The sequence below is a fragment of the Peromyscus leucopus genome, unplaced genomic scaffold (assembly GCF_004664715.2).
Source record: "Peromyscus leucopus breed LL Stock unplaced genomic scaffold, UCI_PerLeu_2.1 scaffold_471, whole genome shotgun sequence".
Classification (NCBI taxonomy): Eukaryota; Metazoa; Chordata; class Mammalia; order Rodentia; family Cricetidae; genus Peromyscus; species Peromyscus leucopus.
Window position 1 is genome coordinate 61,809 of NW_023505367.1, and position 25,050 is coordinate 86,858.

At 48.3% G+C, this 25,050-nt stretch overlaps 1 pseudogene; it reads left to right on the forward strand.

Annotated features, from left to right (window-relative positions):
• Window positions 1–1,419: 1,419 nt before the first annotated feature.
• The window catches only part of LOC114700318, a 120,013-nt pseudogene continuing 96,382 nt past the window's right edge, over window positions 1,420–25,050 (forward strand).

Sequence of the window (25,050 nt, forward strand, 5' to 3'; positions counted from 1 at the left end):
CATGGTACAATCTGGAAATACCTTAAGCTGAAAAATGCACAAAGAGCCAGGTGTGATGGTGCATGTCTCTAATCCCAGCACATAGGCTGAGACTTGCAGGACTGCTGCAAGTTCAAGGCCAGACTGGACTATGAAGTTGAGTCTCAAATCACATATGCATGCATACATACATACATACATACATACATACATACATACATACATCTGCTTGGGCTTTCTCTAGCCAACTTTCCTCTTTTGCTCTCAGTTATAGATACTAAGCATTTATCTGCTTCTCTCTCTCTCTCTCTCTCGTCTCTCTCTCTCTCTCTCTCTCTCTATATTATATATATATATATATTATATATATATATATATATATATATTGTTATTTGTATGTTTTAGTATATATTAATAATACTGTATAAAATATCTAAGCCAAGCAAGGTGGCACACACCTGTAATCTCACTACTTAGGAGGTCGAGGCAAGAGGGTAACAAGTGCAGAGTCTGCTGGGGCTGTCATCTCCAAAAAACAAACTATACGACTGTTGTAGACTGAGTTCTGATAGTATATCAGATTATATGGCACAGTGCTTAACAGCCATTTGGACACAGAAGACAAAATGTTGTGTGAAGCTTCAAGGCAACACATGAACTGACAAATGAATTATCCAGATACTCCTTCGGGCATGGGTGGGTCCAGGGACTCAGAGTGAGTGTTAAGGAATCTGTTTCTCTCCATCACTTGACTCTGCTGTTTTTGCTACTGTTATTCTCAGGCTTTCCCAGACAGACCTGGACCCCCCAAGGAAGGAACAGCTCCTTCCTGGGAGTATCAGCAAAGTCCCAAGGTTGACTTGTCTTGTTCCCCCAAACCATGACTCCCTATGGCTGAGCAAAGCAGGTGGTGATTGTGCTTCCAAGCCAAGGCAATGTGACCCTGGGGCCAGAAGAACTGCCACAAGCACCCAAGGGAGCTGCTGAATTGAAAGACATAGCTGAGAGGCTACCAGAAGGCAACGCAGGGCGTTGTTGCCAGAAAAAGAGCTACAGAACCTGTTCTGTGATGACCAGGTTGTTTCTGATCATTGGGGATTCCTCTTGTAGGGAGAGGAAAACCTAAGGTCCTTTTTCAGCAGTTTGGGGTGATCTGGTAATGATGGACTGAAAAGGCTGAGTAGTGTGCATTGAGAAACATCTTAGATGTCAAGTTTGATTTTTGTTTTTGTTTGTTTTATTTTTGAGACAGCATCTCATTATGTAGCTCTGGCTGTTCTGGAAGATGCCAAGTCTTGTCAGAGTCCTGGACTTCATAGGGCATGGGGTGGGCAGTAAGGAGGCTGGAGAGCACAGCCTTCTTTCACAGATTGGTAAAGCTGTGTGTACTTGGGGCCCATTGGGTACCATACAATCCCTGGAGCTCTGGTCGCCAGAGTGATGCACCAAGGGGAGCTGGGCCCTCGTCAAGGTCGGCCTTCCAGCTTAGCCAGCCTCCTGCAGGGTATGTGCAGCGCCCAGCTTTAATAAAAGCGTCCCTGCATTTTCCTCTCACACCGCTCTGTTTCTTCCTTTCAGGGTTATACTAAGGACAAGTGACTGGTGACCAGACTTTGATGAGAAACATGATGAGTATTTAATATTGCTTCAGCAGAGAAACCGGTAAGAGCAAGCCACCTGACGGCAACTCTTGTTATTACCAAAATAAAAATTGATTTAGACTTATTAATAGCACAGGACACAGGAACGGGCACAGAGTCTCCCTCCATGCAGAGGCTGGGGTTATCACCTGCACTTGCAGCTCCACCCCTTCCCGCGATCCCCAATCCCATCCAGTGCTTTAGTTGCATCTTTGATTGACCATAAGCAAAACGGTGGGCTGTGCAGGTACCACTTCTTGTCTCATGATGGAGAGGTAGGGGCAGAGGTGTAACAGACCCTTGCAAGTCACCTGGAAATGGTAGGCTGCACCTCTTGGGCATACAACTTGCCCTGGAAAACTGAGTTTGTGGAAAGGTAAAAGTCATTTAAAGTTAGGGAGGGCTATTGGGTTCTTGTGCTGGTTTTTGCAGAAGCTCACACTACTACAGTATGTAGTGGTCAAGGTCATAGCAACCTGGTGTGATCTGAAGGCCTCTCTCTGTTTTCTTTGCAAGATCAAGCAAGTTTGATTTTAGTTTATTGTGGTTTGCATTCAGACTGAACCTTCATATGAGCTGTATATCCCTACTTAGAGCCTAGGAGTTGCCCAGTATTAAGGAGTGGAAGCATGTGTGATACCTGTAACTTTCCTCTCCACACTGCACAGGCGCTGCCATGGGTATTTGTAGAAACACAGGTGGAGGAGGGGGCAGAGAGCCTCCGTGCGGGCAGAGAAATAAGGATCTAGATTTGTGTTTTATGGTATTGGTAATGAATTCAAGTCAAACCACAAGCCAAATAGAATTCTGCAGAACCACTAACCAGATCTGCCTGGGATGGAAAGACCCAGCAAAGGCAGGAATTTGTGTTTATTGGAAGGTCTGTGTTATGGGAGTAGACTTGTATTGCAGGTAAGTGGTCCGAAAGATGTCAGCTCAAATCCTGTTCAAATCCCTTGTCTGGCTGTCTGGATACCTGTTGGTTTGGGGTGCCCTGGTGATGGTGCTGGGGTGTATGGGATATACCTCATGCATTATAGTGTAGTATCTCTACCCATTATAGAATTTCATTAAGATCCCTGTCTCTGAGCTGAGGATGTGGCTCAGTTGTTAAGATCTTTGCCTAGCCTGTATGAAACCTTGGGTTCTGTCTTCAGCACTGTATACAAGCTGGGTATAGTGCAATATGCCAGTAATCTTAGCACTTGGCAGGTAGAGGCAGAATGATCTGAAGCTCAAAGTCATCCTTGGCTACATAGTGAGTTCAAGGCCAGCCTGGGCTACCAAAGACCTTGGTTATATATACATTCCCTGTATCTATGACAACAAGACTCACTTTCATTTTCAAATATGCCCAGTGAGTTGGCAGTTCCAGAAGTGCTAAGTGGTGCCCTCTGTGCCCAACCACTTAGCAGAACTTTCCCAGCCTCCCAGGGGCAGGCAGCTCAAGTGAGAACAGCAGATAGCTCCTGCTGATTTAGACCCCCATGGGTGTTTATCCTGACATTGATGCCAGGGGGTTGGATGTTTTTATTCAGTCTCTGGCAGGCTGGATGTTGCCACTGAACACCTGGGTGATGGTTTAATCAATGCTCAGGTGCTCATGCTGGGGAGAGAATGTCTTAGCTCCTTATGAGCAGATTGTTTCTCATTAATCGGGGATCAATAAGTGTTATCGCAGAGTGCTGGCTGACAGCATAGATGGGAATTTCACAGATGAGGTTGCAGCATGGTGACAATTAAAAAATATATCGCAATCGAGTTGCTGGGAATGGTGGGGGTGGGTATCAACTGGATTCAGGCAATGAGAAGAAGCTGGAAAGGCACCCTCACCAGAGACTTGTGAAGAAGGGGATGCCCTGAATAGTGGTTAGGTTGGCTTCAAGGCACCTTTTCTAAGGTGCCAGCTTACATACTGGTGTCATAGTCCACTATCTTATCATAGGCCAACCAGACAGGCAGGTGGAGTGATTGAACCCATTTGATAGACAGGGAGTAGTCCAGTGTAGTGAACAGGAAGTGGTGGGACCGGATTATACTTTATTTACGATTATTCGACATTCTCATAGTGATCAAAAGTACCAAACCTGCCAGGCCTGCCAGTGGCTCCAAGTATACTAAGAAACGAGTTGGTGGGGCAAAGCTGTGGCTTACTTGGTGGTCAGCTTGTGTGCCTGGCATGATGGTGGAGGCCAAGGACTGACCTGGCCCTCAGGAGTGAACCCCAGGCTGCTTAGCTGGGTGCTGAGCCCTTAGAAGGGTGCAGTATCAGCAGAGATCTGCTCAGGATGTAATCTGCCCCCAGGATACTTATAGCCACGAGCCTTGTATTTTGGGAGTGCTTTCCATGTGCCTAGCCTCACCTAGGAAAGGAACTATTGTATGAAGAAGACAGACTGTGTTAATATTTTCATTTTGTTTTGGTATTTTTTAATTTAAAATTTATTTATGGGAAGCGTGTACATCATAGGGTGAATGTGGAAATCAGAACTTGTGGAAATCTTTCCTTTCGCCATGTAGCTTTGGGGAATTGAACTTACGTCTTCAGTATGGCAGCAAGCACCTTGACCAGCTGAGCAATCTCAGCACCCCACAGTTAGTAGTTAGCAGCTGATTAGTTTGGTTGTAAAGATAAAAAGCAAAAACAAAAAACCCAGGGTTAAATGGACTTATTAACTAGGAAACTGTTGACTTCGGGAGTGAAGAACTCAATCACGGGGTGGGGTACTGCTGAGTGGCAGTTTTGCTCACTAGCATGCACAAGGCCCTGGGTTCCACCACCACCACGGCACTCTGACTTCAAGCAGAGCCAGTTCCAGGTGCATAACTTACGTCATCAAAAAACTCTTTCCACTTGGATCTCCTCCTGGGGCAGCAGGTCCATCTCCCTTGAGGCCATGTTCTGGATGTTTCCCTCAACCACCTTTCTCAGGGACCAAATAACACAATTTGCCAGACTCTTGATCTGGTAAAAATCTACGTCCCCCTTCTGCTCCCCACACCACAACCCCCTTTGCTGCCAGCTCTCTAGACGTGAGCCTGATCTTCCCAGTCAGTCCTTGTCACTTCAGCCCCTCTGATCATGCTGCTTGATGTTGCTCAGATCTGCTCAGGTGTGATTACATCTCCAGTGCGACTGAGGGGCTAGAATCACCAGGGAGGTGCTAGGGCAAAGCAAAGCTGCCATATCACTTGAGCCTCCTCCCTGGCCTCCCTAGCCCTGCCTGCAGCACGTAACCACTCTCTGCTTCTGGACAATCATGGTGGCTTCATGCTTACCTTACCACTGCCAGGGAGTTCATCCAGGGAGAGGGTTGGGCAATAGACACGTCACCTGTTCCCTTCCTCTGCCCACCAGCTCTCCTCACCTTCCAAATACAGCTCTGGGAGTTCCTTCAGGAACAATACCTTTCCCCACTCACTTCGTGTGACTTGGGTGGGAGTGACTCCATAGTCCAGTTTCTTGGGTGGCCAAGGACTAGAGCACCTCACCAGAACAAACTGATTAGCGGGGGTGGGTGCGGTGGGAGGTGTGGAAATGGAGCTTAAGCCAGGCCCTAAGGAGCCCTCCTCAGGAAGGCTGTGCGGGAAGCATTAGGAAAGAAATGCTCTCTTCCAAAGTAGCATGTGGGTGGGGCCCTGCCATGACAGGACAGCAGTGGGCAGGCTCAGCTGTGGACAGTCGGGGACCCTGCACTCTAGACAGCCTTATGCAAACAGCTATCCATTTTAAGGAAGCATCTTTTGGTGGTGCACCTGAATGTCACTGCATTCATCTGCAGCAGGGGAGTTTCTTTACCCATTCTTTTCACAGTGTGAGCAATTATCTCCTAATTTATCAGTTTCATACATCCACATTCTCATAAATCATCCTGCTTAAGTAAAGGCCCACATGCAGTGCCAGCCCCAGATCCAGGGCCGCGGGACAATGTTTTAACTGTGTTGCTGGGACCAGGGCAGTCTCTGGAGGGAAGTCAGGACATGTTCTCCACCTGGCAGGTCAGTTTCCTGGCGGCCCTGAGCCTGCTCACTCCCCGGAGCACTCTTGAGTTCTGTTGCTCCCAGGAGTGTGTAGATCATCCCTGTGTGTAGATCATCACTTAGCGACTTGTGTTTTCCTTCTGTTCTGTGTTGTTGCCCAACAATCAGGCACATTGCAGGCTTCCAAGGGCTGGCAAGAGATAAGCAGTCTGTAAATCTGTGTTCCTGCCATCTTTGTTGAAAAGATTGATATGTCAGCTGCCGAAAAAATGGTTGGAAAGTAAACAAAGACGGCACCCATAATCGCCACCATCTTCCTCCACAACTGACGTCGTTTTTTATATTTATCATCTTCTGCTCAAGGCCCACAAACCCAGTTTTTCCCTTCCAATTCTGCACTTACTACATGCATACTGTTCTGTTTTGATCAATTTTTTAAAGTTCGTGTACAATGGAATTGATTCCATCATGGCATCTTTATGCAGAGATACCCCTCCCTCCCATTTACTGTTTTGTGTGTGTGCAAGTGTATGTTTGTGCACATGTGTGTGTACATATGGAAGCCAGAGGTCAGCCTCAAGTGTCATTCCCCAGGGCTGTTCTCCTTGGTCTGGGCTTGCCTTGCTAATCAGGCTACGGTGCTAGGATGTCAAGTGTGTGCCACCACACCTGGCTTTTTTTTTAAATCTGGGTGCTTGAGCTCATTCTTTATGCTTGGTGGGAGAGCACTTCACTGAGTGCTGCCCACCCCGACCCTGTGAGGAGACCACAAGTATGTTCCATGCAGCATAATCTCCCAACCTCCACTCCCTAGCATCGGGTGCTGGCTCCTGTTCAGGATTTGTTGGTCTCAATACTAACCTTTTTCGTGCCAGAGTTACTGCTTGGGAATTGCTGGAATGTACTTTCTGGGAAAGGATCAAATATGCAGCATCATCTGTGTTTTCCTCTTCCTCCTGAGAAGGGGCTGTGAGTTGTCAGCAGTGTCTGAGTTTGCCATACTGTCTCACAAGGGGTGACACGTCTGTTTTAATGATGACTCTGTAGTGACAGTACCAAAGTTTGCATCTCGAGCCTCCCACATAGCAGCTGGGTGACCTTGGGCAGGTTATTACCCTCTCTGTGTCTCACTTTCCTTATCTATGGAGAGGGATAATAAAGTAATCATGAAAAGGAATGTCTTCCTCAGTTGGTGTTATTTTTTGTGTTCTATCTGTGATTGGCAGCTCACTGGAACATGTTTCTCAGCATTCCCATGCAATTGCAGCCATCCTCAGATATACAAGGGCAGCAAAAATCTTAGTTGCTTGACACACTTTGAAGAGGCAAAGCCAGGAAGCTTCTGGTCTCCTCATCGTCTTTCCTATATGGCTGTTGAGGGACAGTAAGCACCTTGGTTTGCAGTTCTGTGCTTTTCTTGGTGGTTTTGCTGTTTCAGGTGGCTCAGGATTTGGTGTGTGTGTGTGTGTGTGTGTGTGTGTGTGTGTGTGTGTGTGTGTGTGTGTGTGCGCGTGCTCAAGTGTGGAATCCAGAGGATAAACCTCTGCTTTTGATCCTTGAGTACCGGCCACTTTGTTTCTGAGACCAAGCCCCTTGCTACGCTGATTGGCTAGATGAGGCCTGTCCCCTCCTCCTCAGCACTGGTTACCATGCCTGGCTTTGTTTGCTGCTCTGTCTTTTGAGACAAGTTCTCACTATGTAGCTTGGCTGGCCTGGAATTCAGAGATGCCTCTGCCTTCCTGAGTGCTGGGATTAAAGGCCTGTGCCAGAGTCTGGGGCTCAAACTCAGGTCTTCATACTTGCAGGGCAAGCACTGTACCAGCTGAGCTGTCCCTGGCCAGGTGTCTTTACTTTTATTGTTTGTTTCTGTTGAGGACAGGACTTCACATTCTAGCCCAGGCTAGCCTCAAACTCATTACAACCCTCTTGCTCCCAGTGAGGAGATTACAGGTATAACTACCATGCCTACCAGGAAGGTGTCTTTAAACACAAGCACAAGCAAGATGATTGGTGGACCAGCTGATGAAAATGCTGTGACCAGAGCTGGCAGGGACGCCTAACTATTCGCCATTAAGAGCTATGGATCAGCACAGGGTAGTTCTTTATTCATGGTGGCTTTCAGGAGCATGACCTGAATCCACTGTCTGTGTTGAGAGTCGAGTTTGGCATACAGTGATGGTTATTATTAGTCCAAAACTTTTAGTGTAGCCTCAGGCAGATTCTTCGGACAAGGGCAGAAAGCAGCGTCATTCTTTTGCCAAAATATCACAAGAATGGTCTCTAGTTCAGTTGCTAATATTGTTCTCCTCTGAAACCTTTGCTAACTTGGCTGAAGAGATGGCTCAGCAGTTATGAGATCTGGCTGCTCATCCAGAGGACCTGGGTTCAATTCCTGGCACCCCTATAGAGGCTCACAACCCTCTGTAATTCCAGTTCTAGGGACCCAACACTCTCTTCTGACCTCCATAGGCACCAGACACACATGTGGTGTACAGACATACATGTAGGCAAAACACCCATACACATAAAATAATTATTTAAAAATATTATCAACTTGCTAAGTGCTTGATCACTAAAGGGAAGCCCGTTTGTTGACTCGAGAATCTAATTACCATGGTGTATAAAGGTGTTTGTAAAGACTGAGAATCTAGCATCCCATAGCCATGGCTCTGGAGGTGCTAAAGAAGACTCTGCACACTGTGACAGTGTCATGTCAGCAATGAGTTAGGGACTGTCATAGTTACTTTTAAAATTGATGTGACAAAACCTTGACCAAGGCAACTTTATAAAAGAAAGCATTTAATTGGGCTTACAGTTTCAGAGGGATAAGAGTCCATATCCATCATGGCAGGGAGCCTGGCAGCAGGCAGTCAGGCATGGCACAGGCGCAGCAGCTGAGCGCTAACACCCTGATCTACAGACAGAAAGCAGAGATGCACTCTAGAAATGGCAGGAGTCTTTTGAAACAAGAAATCCCACCCCCAGTGACACTCCTCCCTCAATAAGGCTGCACCTCCCAGTCCTTCTCAAACAGTCTATCACCTGGGGACCAAGTATTCAAACATAGGAGCTTGTGGGGGACTGGGGGTCATTGTCATTCAAACCACCACATTCCATTCCCTGGCCCCTGTAGCCTCATAACCATGTCACAAGGCCAAATGTATTTAGTTCTATTTCAAAAGTCCCCATAGTCTTACACAGTATAAAACACAAATTTAAAAGTCCAGAAAGTCACCAGGCAGTGGTGGTGCACACCTTTAATCCAGCACTCAGGAGGCAGAGGCAGGCTCTGTGAATTTGAGGCCAGCCTGGTCTACAAAACAAGTTCTAGTATAGCCAGAGCTGTTACACAGTGAAGCCTTGTCTTGAAAAACAACAAGAACAACAACAACAAAAAGTCATCTTGGTATGGTGTACACACTTTAATTCCTAGCACTTAGGAGGCAGAGGCAGGCAGATTTCTGAAGCCAGCCTAGTCTACATAGGGAGTTCCAGGATAGCCAGGACTGTACAGAGAAACCTGTTCTGAAAGACATAATGCAGAACAAGTCTAAAAAGTCTCTTCTAAGACTCAAGGCAGTTTCTTAATTGTAGCCCCTTACAAAATCAAAAAGCAGATTGCATGCTTCCTACCCACAATGACACAGAATATACATTATGACTCCAAAACGGAGGAATAGGGGCATAATGAGGAAATACTGGACCAAAGCAAGACTGAAATCCAGGAAGGAAAACTCCAAATCCTCTAACTCTTGTATGATGTCAAAGAGCTTAGATGGCGTCACCTTCCAGCTTTGCTGACTGCAGCACACTGCTTTTCCTTGGGTTGGTTCCACTGTGTGCAGCTTCTCCTGGCAGACATCCCACAGCTCTGGCATCTTCAACATCCTGGGATCTCCAACGAACCCCGGCTTCACTTTCATAGCTTCATACAATGACCTTTCTGGTCTCTATGTAGGGACTCCCCTGCCACATGTCTTGCTTTGGCAGCTCTTTTAACCACAGAGGAAGAGACCACAACCTCTGGTATCTTTCATGACTCTAAAGCCAGAACCATGTAGTAGACACTGCCAAATTCTGCTGCCTGCTTGGGATGGATCCTGACACCTCCTTTAATCATATTTGCATAAGCTTTCTTTGTAGGTGCTTTTAGGTAGAGGAAATCCCTTGGACCTTTTCCTTTTAAAAAATTACAGGATTAGCTAGGTGAGTTTTTGCCCTGAGGGCAGCACTTCCTTTATTCCTTTTTTTCCATCAGTCCTTGCCTCATCTCTTTCAGCAAATGCCTTGGCTCCCACATTAAATTTCCTGGGGTTCTTGTTCTCCTCAAACTGTACATTTTGTATTTTCTTTTGCCCTGCTTGCTCTTTTTCATTGCTGCATAAGAGTGATCACTAGTAACCATGTGGCAGAATCAATATCAGGCTGTCTTGAAGTCTCCTCTGCCAACAAAATTAGTCCAAAACTTTTCAGTGTAGCCTCAGGCAGATTCTTAGGACAAGAGCAGAAAGCAGCCTCATTCTTTGCCAAAATATCAGAAGAATGGTCTCTGGTTCAATTGCTAATACTGCTTCTCCTCTGAAACCTTGAGCTGGGTCCCACAGTCCACATTTCACTCAGCACTACTGTCTTCCAAGCTCCTACTAGAATGGCCCATTAAGCTCTGCTTACAGCGTTCAACTGCTTTCCTATTCCCAAGTCCCCAAATCTTCCACATTCCTCCAAAAACAGCATGATTGAGCCTTTCACAGCAATAGCCCATTCCCAGATTCTAGCTTTGATTTTAGTTACTCTTTAATGTTGTAGTAAAACACCATGAACAAGGCAACTTATAAAAGAAACTGTTTAATTGGGATTACAGTGCCCTAAGAACCCTTTTACCATCATGGTAGGAGCATGGCAGCAGGCAGGCAGGCACGGCACTGGAGCAGCAGCTGAGAACTTACCCCCATACACGAAGCAGAGAAGTGGGTGTGGTGGGAGTCTTTTGAAACCTCAAAGTCTGCCTGCAGTTACACACTTCTTCCAACAAAGCCAAGCTTCCTAATCCTTCCCAAACAGTTCTACCAACTGAGGCCCAAGTATCCAAATATACGAGCCTATGGGGGCCATTCTCATTCAAACCATCACAGAGACATTATTATCACTTTGCCAAAGTAGTTCACTGCTGGCTTTGGGGACATTGAGGTCAGACACTGCTGAGATCCAGGCAGGCAATCTTTTTTCTTCTAGGCTATTAAAGCATTTGAAGGCCAAGGATCCTGTGCAGCTGAGGCTGGAGCACTTGGAACAAGGTTTCTCTGTCTATGTCAATGGGGCCAATTCAGAGCTGAAGACATCCCCACGGAAAGCTGTGCACACAGACTTCTCCAGAAGTGCCTCACAGGCTGAGGGGTCACAAGGTGAGTGTAGACCCTTCCAAGCCAGGCAGCAGTGTTTTTAGTTGAAAATTAAGGGGTGGGATGTAGCTCAGTGTTAGAACACCTGCCTGGCATAAACAAAACTCTGCAAAAGAAAATGAATTAAGGAGATAAGTTAGAGACTTTGGAAATACCCTGTGTGTATGAGCTCACCAGCAAATGCATTAACTGTACCCACCTGTCCAGAAAGATAGCCCAAGAGCAAGGGAGATGAATGAACATGCTTGAAGGTGCTAGGGATGGAGTCCAGGGCCTCACATGTGCTCAGCAACCAGTCCAAGCTTAAATCCATTTTTATTCCTTTTCAAACTAGATGTGGCCTCCACGCCCAAAACCAAAGGCAGCTAGAGCAAGAAAATTCTAGTTTTTATATTACCTGAGGCTCTAATGTCCATGATTTTAAGGGCTATTTTAAATAATACCTGATATGCACATATTAAACTTTAATACTTAACACCTATGAAATATTTTATTCCACCATTCATTTTTACATTTAGTTAATCCAGCCTTCATGCTTTAAAGGGATTTCATGTATCCACTGAGAGCCTGAGAGTATGATGGAAAAGTTCCCCACCTAGTCTACCCTGTAGGTGAACTGCAAAATGATTTGGTATTGAATGGATAGAATAGTTGAACAGGTGGAACCAGGCTTCAGATTGGCTGTGTTACTCTGAAGAATCTACTTGGTCTCTCGGTATTATTGTAAGTCATTGCTTTACAGGTATGCAAAGCTTCCAAGCCATTATATCCTGGGAAGAGAAAAACAACAACAAAGGGACAAGAGGAGACAGTGATATCCCCAAATATTCCCCTAAGAGAGCCACTGTAGTATTTTAAACACAGTTTCCCAGGAGCTTTGTAGGCCCTGGGGCTAAGAAGGAATGGCTTGGCTCTTCTAGCTTTTATTGTGGGCATGCTGCTAGTTGGTGGAATTACAGAAATCAGGGTTATCTGAACTTGGGACTGTAGCAGTATATTCATTCATTCCTCAGATAATGTCTCCATCCACTCTCTTTTACACATGGCGGCCTGCTGTAGGAACTACACCTTACGTCTATGTTTTGGTGATGGCTCTTTGTGTCTGCAGAGCTACCTGATAGGATATTAGACATGTCACTTTACAGAATGGATATTCTGTGACTCTTACACTTTGCTTTCTGCTGGGCATTGGCTTGCTTGCAGCTTGCTTCAATAGGACGATGCATCCATCCTATGCATGGCCTTGGGCAGCTGGACTGGATTGCAGATGTAGGCCATCAGTGTGAACTTGTTTTCCATGTCTCACCAGCCCCTTCTCTGTCTCTGTTGCAGATTATGGGCGAAGAACCCTGTTCAGAGAAGCCGAAGAAGTCTTAAGACGAAGCTCGAGGACAGCACCGGGAAAGGTCCAGCGCCGAGGATGGCACCAGGTCTGGAAATAGGAGCAGAGCCAGGACCATGGCTCTGGCACTTGATTAGGATGAGGAGCGGGCCTGTGGAAGTATTTAAGCCCCTATGGGTTTGGTGGCTATAGGGCACCCTGTCTGCATGGACTGGTTTCTGGGTTCCTGCCCTGCTGCGGAGACCCCCAGAGCCCACAGGGAGTGCAGTAAGAGCAGACTCAGGCTCATTCTTGAGGGTTCATTTATTCACTTGCTTTTTATTGAATACCTACTATGTGCCAGTCTTGGCCAGAGATAATGCAAGTGATCAGGATAGAGCCCTACCTGGTGAACTGAGGTGTCCTTTTGAGGTGGCTGCTGATGTTGCTGAAACATAGCCTTCGTTTCTGAGTCCTGCCCCTGAGTCCCAGCACTGCCCCAGCTACACAGGACCTCTCTGCTTTGCACTCACAGCACACCCAGAGCCTGGCTTTGTACGTTGTCTACTCTTATTAGGGAGCAGAGGAGGCAGGTGCTTAGAAAAACTCAGGGACCTGCCCAAGGTTATGGCTAAGAAGTGCCAGAATCATGACTTAGAACCACATCTTCAGCTCTGAGTTCTATATTCTTGCCCAACTAGACTTTGCTGTGGCCCTTACTAGCTTCTCTTGGGGATGGTTCTGGCTCTCTATGGAGGTGCCTAATGTACCCAAGTGTCACTCTATGCTATGTGTGTACTGAGGCTGAATTATGAGGTTTTAGCTCCTGTTGTATCTTTTGCATTCAGATGGCCTCGAGGACCATATACAACACAGATTGGGAGGCTTAGGCAGAAGCTCATTGTCATTATTAATCTGGGTATGGGGGAAATTGGGCATTGTGTTTCACAGTAGACTGCAGTAAAGGTTTTCATGTGCTTGCCACCTAGCATGTCTTCATAGCAATCCAATTGGTTGATGTGTGTCCTCATGGTGCTGCTCTAGAAATTGAGGCCCAGAAAGCCAAAAGCAGTAGTCCTGGGTCACCTGACCCCTAAGTGAAGAAGCTGGGTTGGGGTATGGAATGGGCCTGTTGCTGCAGACGCCTTGGTCTTCATACCTATGTTTATTGGAAACAGTTGTGCCTGCTTTAGCTGGGTCTGAAGAGCAGGCCCCCAGGACACCAGCCTGGGCGCTTGTGTCTGTCCCCAGCCATGAATGTTAATTTCTTGTTAATGAGGCCTTTCTTGCCTGCCTCACTCCACACAGCTCTTCTGCTTGTTTGGAGTGCTTCCTATTATCACAAGCCATATTTGTGTCTTAGACTGTGACTTAATGGCTGGCCCAGAGTCTGTCCAATTTAAAAGACTTGGCCTAAGATTAATTAGCATCCCTCCATCTCTCCTGTGGCTCCCACTTCACAAGACTTAATCAGGGCTAATTTCCCCTTGCCTCCCAAAGCCGCTCTGCTATAATTGCCCTTCTGCACTGCAGCAGTCAGGGGTCACTCAGTGCCTAACAAAAGGGACGGCTGTTTGAGTAGAAAGCTGGCCAGGCTGGGAGTGGTGTGCACATAGTCCTGGGCTGGCAAGCTGGGCCAGATTGGAGGGGGGCCTCCGGCCCACATTGCACAGCTGCCTGCCCTGGCCTTCTCAGGACAGCTGGGAGAGAGGGGACAGCCTCAGGGATGCCAAGACAGATCGTGTTCTGTGGCATGACCAGTGTGGGATGGAGTTGAAAAGCCTGTTGCCTCCAGGACAAGTGCTCAGAAGTAACAGCGACCTACCCTCTCTTCCCTCCTTGCATCTGTTCTCCCTGTCTGAGGCAATGTGATTGGCTGGACCTCCTTTGCACACAGACCCTGAGCCATGAGGAGCTTCAGTGACAGGCCGCTGATACCACCCTCGGGGTCCAGCACCATGGCAGAGCAGAAGTCATGTCATCATGTACATTATGTACTGTTTGTTCTACCATACTTCCTCTCCCCACCTGGCTCTTCAGGGTGTTTGAACTTGTAGCTCCTGGGAGTGGAAGAGAATGGGATCTGGGATGCTTCTTTTGATGTATGTTTTGGAGCTGGTAATGGACCTCACTGAGCTTTCCTTTATTATTGTCACAACCTCTTGGGACTGTTAGGAAGGCGTGTGTGTGGTGTCACAGGTGGCCTATGAGCAGTGCACTTCTTCAGCTAGGTGCCCCAGTGGCAGGTGAGGAGGCTGTGAGGAGGTTAGTGCTTGCAACCCCTGGTTATGCCACTCATCCTCTTGGTGTCTGCCTTTTCTAGAAGGTGGTCATAAAGGATACCTGCCTCGGAAGGTAGCTGAAGAGGATCCCCAGCTAGTGTCTGTGGGGCTTCCTGCTGTGCCTGGCACGGAGGTGGTGAATTGATAGTGTTGGTCATTGTTGGGATTGATGGAGGGGTTGAGGGTTTCTCAGTCTGGAAGTTTCCAGGCTCTTCAGTCTCACTTTTCTATTTATGTTTTTATTTTATTTGGGGAAGGGGAAGAGTGTATATGAGCAGAGGCCAGAAGGCATCGGCTGTTCTCTGTCTCCTTTTGCCTATCCCTTTGAGGCAGAATCTCTCTTTAAATGAACCCAGGATTTGCATTTTCTTAGCTAGGCTGGAACATAGCAAGTACTAGACATCCTCCTGTCTCTGCCTCTCAGAGCTGGAGGATGCTAACACCTTTCCACCATAGTCTACTGTGCTTTGCTCAGGAGGCCCTTCACGTTCCATGGTGCTGGCATCCAAACTCCAGTCTTCATGACGCTCAGCAATCTCTCTTGACTGCTGAGTTCTCTCTTCTGCACTTCCTCTGCTCAGTCCTGGTCATTTATGGAGCACCCTGAAGTTTTGGATCCTTAGTGCTGGTTGTTAGCTACAAGCGAAGCAGGCCAGCCCTGCTGCCCTGGAACTCAGGAGATAGGAGTAGGGGACAGGCCAAGCCAGCAGTGACCAAGAGTAAGTGGCAAGTACTATGAAGAAGAGCCATGCCTGCAGGAGGGACAGTGGCAGACAGCAAGAGGTACCCAGGGGCCCTGGAGCAGACCTGAGTATGAGGATTAGTGGTCTCCTTGGAAAGACACAGGGGAGTGTGATGGAAAGGTGAGCCGTGGTCAGTGCATGGTGGTGGAGAGGAGGAGCTGGGGACCTGGGTCACAGTTGCATGGCCGATCACACTGGCTGGAGGAGTCTTCATGGCAGACTGAGTGGAAGGGCTCTGGGAAGCACCAAGATGGGAGAAGCGGCCTTTGGAAATCTCTTGGCTGCCGTGTGCAGATAGGACCATCCTGTCCACCCCACAACTCAGGGCTTGCAGGATCTCCGAGGCTGTGTTCCTGAATCCACACAGCTCTTCTCTGCCCCTTCCCACAGCCCCACTCTTTAGCCTATCCTCTGCCTTCACTGACCCATTGTACCCTCCAGGTCATTTCTCACTTCTGGACTGGTTGAAACTTGTAAGAGAAATTATTTGAGTGTCTCAGCTCATCTGTGTTACTCAGGCTGTGGCCTGTGGTAGTTGTGGTAGTTGGACTGGGATAGTTGGCCTCGGTGTGGTGCTGCCTGCTGCCTGAGTGGCTATATGACTCAAGGTCACCTGTTGCTAATCTTGCCTGGCCTTGAACAGCCTGGCCGTGGGGTATGATTACAATTTATGGTCTAGGGTTCTGGAGTTGGGCAGTATAGCCTCGGTGTGTCACTACAATGTTTGTTATTGTCACCAGGATGAGAAGCTCATTGACATGCTCTGGATTGACATCCTCTGGCCCTAAGAAATGGAGTTAAGTGGAAAGTATCTCCAAGATAGAAAGTGCCAGGGACAGGCCTTTGGGTCCACAGAAGAGAGAGGGGACAGTCTCTGCACTCATATTTCTGGAGTTTAAAAAAAAAAAATTTTTTTTTGAGACAGGGTTTCTCTGTGTAGTTTTTGGTGCCTATCTTGGATCTTGCTCTGTAAACTCAAACTCACAGAGATCCACCTGGCTCTGCCTCCCGAGTGCTGGGATTAAAGGCATGTACCACACTGCCCGGCTGAGTTTCAAATTTTTAATTCTTTATTTACTTTTAAAAAGTTTTGAAGTGGGGTCTCTTATAGCCTATGCTGGCCTTGAACTCACTATGTAGTTGAGGCCTACCTTGAAGTCTTGATCCTCTTGAGGCACCTCCTCACGCTGGGATTACAGGTTTGAGATTCGATGCCCTAGCTGCTTCCATCTTTTGGCTGGGCTCCTCTGTCTTTGGGGGTAGCCAGGTGGAAGCTGGTGGTTAAGGTGGCAGGGTCCCAAGTAGCCAGTGGCCAGTTCTTAAAGCTACCCTACCAGGAATGGGACCATGACCCTGTCCCAGTCTCACGGTTTCTTTTATACTGCAGGATCCACCACAAAGGGCCAGTGGGGTCACACTGTCACTTCTGCTGGCCATGGCCTGGTGAACAAGGACTTGGTTATCACAGTGTAGTCTTAGCCTTGTTGACAGCAGCAGACGGCACCTCCCAAGCTGCTGTTCTCTGCTCCTGGGCTTCCTCACTTCTCATGTCTCTGTCACCTCTCCCTGCAGGGTTGAATTCCATTCTTGTAGGCCCAGACCAGCAAGTGGGAAGCACTTTGCTCCTAGCTACCGAAACAGAAGGGGCTTTCCCAGGACTACAGGTCTAAAGCTCATTTAGCCAGGAGGCTATAGAACCACCCATGATGCTCCTGTCCTTGGGGATAACAGAGGGAGACAGGTAGTTAAGGTAACAATGTCCCAGTGGCCAATTCTTAAAAGCCACCCCACCAAAAATGGGACCATGGCCCCGTCCCAGTCTCAGGGTTTCTCTTGTACTACAGAGCCACCATAAAGGGCCCGTGGAGGTCACACCATCACTGTTGCTGGTCATGGCCTGGTCAGTAGTGGGGCTTGGGGGCTCTGAAGGTTGACTGGATGAAGGCAGCAGGCTCCCAGGCCGCCGCCTTTCCTGTGGAGCAGCCTGCAGGTGATACCCTGGCATCATCCCTGCTGGCCGTTCCCTTGCTGCTTCTGGGCCTTAGATCTCTCTGCTGCCATCAGTGGATTAAGATTTATGGCTTCCTCAGCCTTGTAATACTTGGGTAGACAGTGGCCTAATCAACAGAGCCGCCGTTTACCAAAATGCTGTCAGCTTTGATAAACGTCACTGGCTCTCGGCATTAAATCGGTAGTGAAGGGATTGGCCTTCCGGTGATTTACTGTGGGCTAGACTCTCAGGAAAGGTCTCCATAGCAGGTTTGCTGTGGGATGAAAGTGGCCTTGGCTGCCCCTCACGGCAACATCTGCTTCCTGGGTCGCTTCAGCCGTATGAGCATCTTGAGTATAGCTCACCTCTAGGTTGGGAAGCTGGATCCCTTTGCTACCTTCTGACTCCTGACCATGTCAAGAGCTGACAAAACTGGGAGGAGCTGATCAAAGACCAGCTCCGCACCCCAGCCTGCTTTGGGGGATCGGTAGAACCCTTCTACCTCTAGAGGGTGCCATTAACATATTGCACAACCCGTACAAGCATGCAGGGCATCCCCTGTGCTTGCTCCTTTTGTGCTTGACAGTACACTTCAATGCACCGTCTTAGAACACTTTATGAGGAGGTGCAGAAGACACACAAATAATCCGGGCATGAACTGGGTGGAGTGTGGGCTGAGCTTGAAGTGAGCAGCTTTGGGAGGTTTGTATGGAGAGGCTTTTTAAAATCCTCCTCCAGCATAGGTACTGCAAAGGTCTGCCAGGGTCTGGGTTTGCAAGTAGGCAGGAAGGAGCAGCCACTTATAAACACCCACTCCTGGTAAAGCCGCATGCCAATTGGGGAGCCAACCCAGAGCGTCATCATCCCTCCATGCAAGGTGGAAGGTGGGAGACCAGGAGCATGCATGTGGCTGGGGCTGGAATCTGCCAGCCTTGGTGTGGGTGGGGCCATCCCCCAGGTTGTGGGCAGAGGAGGCTCCCCAGGCTAGGGCGGGAGAGCAGGCCAGATGGCGGCTATTTATTACCTCTGGGCACCCACTCAGTGTTGTGAGCACTTTCTGGACCACAGAGTTAATTTCAGCACTGTTGCTTCATAACCTGCAGTGTTCACTATGGTGCTGAGTGGACTCAGGGGCGGGGCACTGGTGTCTGGAACTTGGTGCAGTGAGAGCTTCGCGAGGCCTGCTGACTAAAGGCCTTGGGGCTGACCACAAAGCTGTGTTTGAATATTGGATATCCCTGGGAAGCTCTGCTGTGCTGAGCTGCTGGGGAGGAGGCTGGAAGTTGCTGAAGGTCTGTGATCCTGGTTCCTTGCTGGGTGTAGAGCTCCTCTGGATGTGCCAACCCAGAGCCGGCCAAGCTGCACCTTCTACTGTCACTTGCCAGCTTCCTTTCAGGTAGACCTCAACCTCCTACCTTTCAGGAGATTTTTCTGTGCTCAGGGTGTAAGAGAGCCCTAGCAGCTCCTTCCTTACATACTGTCCCTGAGTCTCGCGTCTCTCCTGTTCCTGGGAACTATCACTTAGTATGGTAGGCAGGAGAGGGAAGTGATATCTGCAGCTCGGGTTTAGGTCACATGTTCCATCTTATCCTGGTGGAGGAACTCAGTTCTACCAGAGCCACAGGATCCGTGGTTGACAGGAGTTCCCAAGAAAGAACTAAGGTGCTTTCTCCAGAGGCAAAGGACAGGACAGACAGGCAAGGTGTGTCCAGGCTCGTTGGATTTCTAGAAAAGAGGGGAGGCAAAGGTTAATATTACAGGTTCACAGGCAGCATTCAGCAGTAGCAAAGCCCTGGTCCAAGCCCTCCCCTTTCTAGAGAAAGGGCCAGAAGGCTCTAAAGGGTCTTGGTGACTGGTGATTCTGGCTACCCCTTCTGACCTAAGTCTGGTCAGCCACTTTCTTTTCTCCCATCTTCTCCTGGCCAATAGGTCCCAGTGTTAGGGTGTTGCTGGGTGGCCCAGGAGAAGAGCGTAGCATGCCTTCCTTGGCCTGGAGAGAAGAACGAAGTAGTGAAGTCTAGAAGGAAGCCATCCACCGCTAGTGCTAGCCCTGGGCTTTGAGTGAAGCGGGAAGGGGGATACAATGCGGATGTGTGGAGAACCATCCCAAGACATGGTTAAGAGTGGCCTGGTGGTCCTTCTTGTTTCTCTGCTGGGACATCTTCCTTGCTCCCATAGACAGTTGCCTGTTCTGTTCTCACTCTTGAGCCACACATGGACTGAAGGCAGGGAGGCAAACAAGCCGCAGAGACACAGGAAGGGGCTTCTGTGGGCTCAGCAGACTGGCTCAACAGTCACATGTGACAGAATGTGCAGGGATTAGTGTGGGAGCCTTGCATGCTGGGTGTATCAAGTAAGGTCTGGGTTTGCTGAGAGTGGCTTGAATGATGTGACAACAGATGCCACCTGTCAGCTGACTGAGTCCTTTTGTTCTACTCAGGGGGGGACCATGAGGAAGTGGGAGCAGCTCCTAGTACTGGCAGTCTTGGGCCCAAGGGAGAACTAAGGTGCTTCTCCAGAAGGCAAAGGACAGGACAGACAGGCAGGCTTACAGGCTGGACTGACAGACTCAGAGCCCTGACAGTCAGAGACAGCCCTAGGTGCTGGGGTTAGAGGTCCCCTCTTCTGAATACCAGTTGCCAGTAGTCAGGCGCTCAGAAGCTAGTAAGGTCCTGAGCTCTATGCAGTCAGGCAGCAGCATGTGCTGAAGCTCTGCAGCCAGTCTCTGTGGGAGGCTCAGTGGCTACCGTGGCTAGTGGTATAACTCTCAAGACCATGAGCTTTGGGGGTTAGCAGCTTCCAGAAACCAAGACCTGCAGCATCTTTTGTGCCTTCCACAGCCTTGGCTCACAGCCTGCTCTTTCTTCTCCATACCACACTGTCCTCAGTCATCTCCCCACCCCCTCTCTGCCCCACCCACTCTCTGGAACTCTAGCTGCTTTTTTTTGCCACTGGCTGCAGCTGCCACCGCCTCTGCTGGTCCTCTTTGTGTCACCAATTCAGCCCACTCTGCACAGGATAAAAACCACAAGTGGTAAAAGCTTTCTGTGTGGTCTGATGGTGCAACATCTGGGGGCAGCAGAGGAGCGTCTCCTTGTAAATCCGAATGCTAGCTGAGCTGGGCACGGGGCACTCCGTCACTCCCTATGACTCCTGCCTTTTGTTGTTCATATGGGCCCTTTGGTCCTTCTGAGCTGCCCAAGGGTGGGTGCTCATGCTGCGACGTGAGCACAGGGGAAGAACAAACGGGCAATAGAATTCTGGAGTGGTCTATAGCCCCCAACACCTGGTACAGGTGTTTGTTCCTCAAAGAAAGATGCAAAGAATGCTTGAAGGAAGGGAGGCTGCAGCAGGGGCAGCTCGTGTAGTCCAAAAAGCTCTTCAAGCTTCCTGTACATTTCACTTAAGCATACCTATGGTGTGTCAGCCAGGCTTTCCCAAACACAGGGTCAGGTAGTTCACAAGGCTCTTTGGGAAAAGGCGAACACCTATAAAAATTCTACTGAAAAATAATCATTAAAATTCTGAAAATTTCTACTACACACTTTGCAAATATAAGGGAGAAACAAGCAGAGTAGGATGACCCTGTGAAGCCGTAGCTGCTGAGCTAGGCACAGTGGCACAGTGGTAACTCCAGTGCTCGGGAGGCTGAGGCAGGGGTTTGCGGAGAGCTAGACTAAAGAGACCTGATCTTTAAAAAAAAAAAACAATCAAAATCCTGTCCTGCTCAGGGACAGTACCCTTTGAGTCCCATTCTTGTGGGCAGCTGTCCTTGAGCAGAATGGTATCTGTTCTCATTTCAACACTGAATTTCTGTGTCCAGAAATCCGTGCAGATCAGAACTGAAGCTGGCCTCGGCTCCACATTGAACCTCCTCTGGATTGTTCAGAAGATTTTGAGTCACCTAAGGATGTGACTGGCAAGGCCAAGGATACCACTGTGGATCCCACACAGGTAGGGACTGTCCTCAGCCTGCACTCGGGGCTCCCACAAAACGAGGCCTCGGGCAGTGCTCTTTCCAACACCTACTTTGACCATTATTCTCCCCACAAACTCACACATTAAAAAAAAAAAGTGTGTGTGTGTATGTATGTGTGTGTGTGTGTGAGAGAGAGACAGAGACGGAGGGGAGAGGGAGAGAGAGATGTGCAGTGAAGCACATGTGGAGGTCAAAGGACAACTTTGGGGAGTCAGTCCTCTCCTACTGTGGGATCCAGGGATTGAATTCAGGTCATCAGGCTTGTGCAGCAAGCACTTTTACCTGCTGAGCCATCTTGCTGCCCTTATCTCACACATTTTGTTACATATTTTGACACATAGAGCGTGGGCCACACATCTGTGTTCCTGGGTAGGTCAGCTAGCATCCAATCACTCTAAATGGAGAAGGGGCTGAGAGGGGAGGCGAGTGTAGCAGGCTTCCTTTTGGGCTACCAATCTGCTCTCAAATCATGACTCTGAGACTTAAATAATTATGAATGCTTGGCCTTAGCTTGGTTCATTTCTTGTTAGCTCTTATAACTTAATTTAATCTGTTTCTCTTCACCTACACTTTGCCTCAAGGCTTTTACTGTTCTTTCATTCTGTATGTTCTACTCCATGCCTTGCTGGCTGGCAGTTGCCTGGCTGCCTGATCCCGGGCATCTTGCTCTTTTTCTCCCTCATTCTCTCCTTCTCTCCCCTACTTATTCTCTCTGCCAACCAGCCCCGCCTATCTTCTTAGCTTAGCTATTGGCTGTTCGGCTTTTTATTAGACCAATCAGGTGCCCTAGGCAGGCAAGGTGAAACAGCAACACATCTTTACATAGTTAAACAAATGCAGCATAAACAAAAGCAATACACTTTCATAATTAAACAAATGCAACACATCTTTACATAGTTATAGTAACATTCTGCAACATAAACAAATGTAACACATCTTTACATAGTTAAAGTAATATTCTGCAACAGGTCAGGCCTGACAGAAAAGAATAACTTAGCTGGGGAGTCTTCCTGAAAAAGGACAGAATGCTACAAAAGAATCTGAAGGGGCTGAGGTCAGGCAGAGAGTGACACCCCATCTGCTGTATGTGTGTACCTAGGCTGTGAGGCATTCTATATCTCAGTGACCCCAGGCAGCAGACCACCCGTGGAGCACTCAGAGGCTTGGGTACCTGCAGCTTACAGCCATGTTTGTACCACAGCTGATGGGGGTCAATGCATACTTGCTGTCCCTTTTTCAGACCACCATCCCACTCCCAGTAATAGTATGTCCCAGGCTTTCCTGCCACAAGTGTTTCCTGACAGTGCATTCTTGAGCCTTGGCTTATGTTCTTAGCACCATAGACACAGAGATCAACAAAGCACATGGAGTGTCTGTTTTTTAACCAATTAATGTTCTAGGCGAGATAGAAATAGGAAGAATGAAATAAGATAATTTCAGGTATCACCAGGTTCACTGGAAGAAACAGAAGAGGGAACTGGGCATGGTGGTGCACATTTATAATTGCACTGTTCAGAGACAGAGCAGGAAGGCCCTGAGCAAGGGCGGCCTGGGCTACATAGGGAAACCTTTTCTAAAATAATCATAACAAAGTGAATGAAATCAGAAGAGGGAGATGGACAGCATGATGTTGGCTGGACAGGAGCACATAGGCAGGCAGCAGTGTGAAGAGTATCCCAGGCAGGAACTGCCTGTGCAGTTGGCAGGAGGCTGGGTTTCAAGGAGTTCAAGGAGCACGATGCAACACTGTGAGTAGGAGAGCATGGAGTGAGTGGAGACATTGAATAAGGAGACAGCAGAGTGGACTAGGAGGTGCATAGTGGGCCTTGGCTGGAGAGTGGGAATGGGATTGGAAAGTGGAAGTTGTTCTAAGGCAGTGGTTCTCAACCTATGAGTCATGACCCTTTGCGGGATGAAGGACCCTTTCACTGGGTCACATATCAGATATCCTACATATCAGATATTTACGTTACAGTTCACAACAGTAGCAAAACTACAGTTATGAAATAGCAATGAAAATAATTTTATGATTGGGGGTCACCACAACATGAGGAACTGTATTTATTAGAGGGTTGCAACACTAGGAAGGTTGAGAACCACTGTTCTAAGGGGACAAGCTTTATAATTAAAATGAATGACTATGGGGACTGGAGAGATGGCTCAGGGGTTAAGAGCACTGACTGCTCTTCCAGAGGGCCCGAGTTCAACTCCAGCAACCACATGGTGGCTCACAACCATCTGTGATGAGATCTAGTGCCCTCTTCTGGCTGCAGGCAAAACATGCAGTCAGAATACTGTGTACATAATAAATAAATATTTAAAAAGGAAAAAGAATGCATGAATACATATTCTCTCCATGTTACATAGAAACAAAATTCTGAGGAGATTTCAGGTGAAGTCAAGTTGCTCAGCTGTGGGCCTGCCTGAAGATTCATAGCTTCAGCAGGCCTTCACCTTCACTTTCTGTGACTTCTGTTGTTGAATTCGAGTGGCAGAAAGAGAAAGGATCTGGTGTGGGAGGACTGTCAGGAGCCACTTTGACCTCTGTTCTGTGTTTGCGGTTCCTTATTTGCTCAAAAGGGAGACACAGGGAAGAAGCTGGGACCCTGCTTCCTCCTGTGCTGTTGGAGACTTGCACACATTGCACGCGTGGAGTTGTTTTCTTTTTCTTTCTTCTAATATTTGTGTGTGTGTGTGTGTGTGTGTGTGTGTGTGTGTGTGTGTGTACACGTGTGTGCATGTGTACATGTGTGCGTGCTGAGGCTCATATGGGAGGTCAGAAGTCAACCTTAATGGACTCGGTTCTCTTTTCCCTTTACGTGGGTTCTGGGTGGTGAACTCAGGTCACCAGACTTGCACAGCTAGCGCTTTACCCATGGAACCTTCTCCAGCGTTTCTTCTCATCTCCCCCTTCTCCTCCATTTTTAATGTAGTCCAGCTAGCCTCAAATCAAGATGCTTCTGCTGGAACCACCACACCTGGCTCACCATTCGCTTTTGAATCCACCAACAGTCCCCTGCTTGGGAACAGTCTGTACAAAGAAACCTTCATTTTCTTTCAGCTGGATCCTCGCCATGTTCAGTCTGTTATAATCTACCCCCACACGATGTCCAGAGTGCTGTGTGCCCTGTGAGCTGGAGACCATAGTTGTTTGCCCATGGGGAAGCACCTGGCACCTTCTGTTAAATGGATACCTTGTTCCTCTTTGGCAAGCTCCAGCACCCTGCACACTGGACAGCAGATCCTCCCAGGCTTCTCCTGCCCTCAGCATTAGCAGCATTCCTCAGTGTACATGCTCAGTTGCAGCCCCTGCTTCTCTGCCAGCACTTCATGTTCCCCACTGTGAGCACCTGATTATATTTCTTTCTTGCCTTTCCCCGACATCTTGAGAGGGCTCTCCTTAAGGCTTCACAGTCAATTTCCCCTTGGAGTTATTTCCCTGCGAAAGGAGAGAGAGAGAAACAGTGGTGTACTTGCTGCCACCGCAGAAAGAAGCATTGAGAGATGCATCTGCACAGGGACAGAGAAACTCAGGGCGTGGCTAAATATACCCAGCTTGGCACGAAGCAAGGGAGGCCTGAGCTGGAGCAGAAGGAACCCTCCTCTTCATAGAGGCTTTGCACCTCACCTTTGCTGTTGGAACATGCCAGCCTTTTGCCTTCCATCACATCCTGTGAACTCCAGTTTCTTGGTAGCTTTGAGTTCACAGCCTGGAATGGTGGAGGCGTGCTTCGTC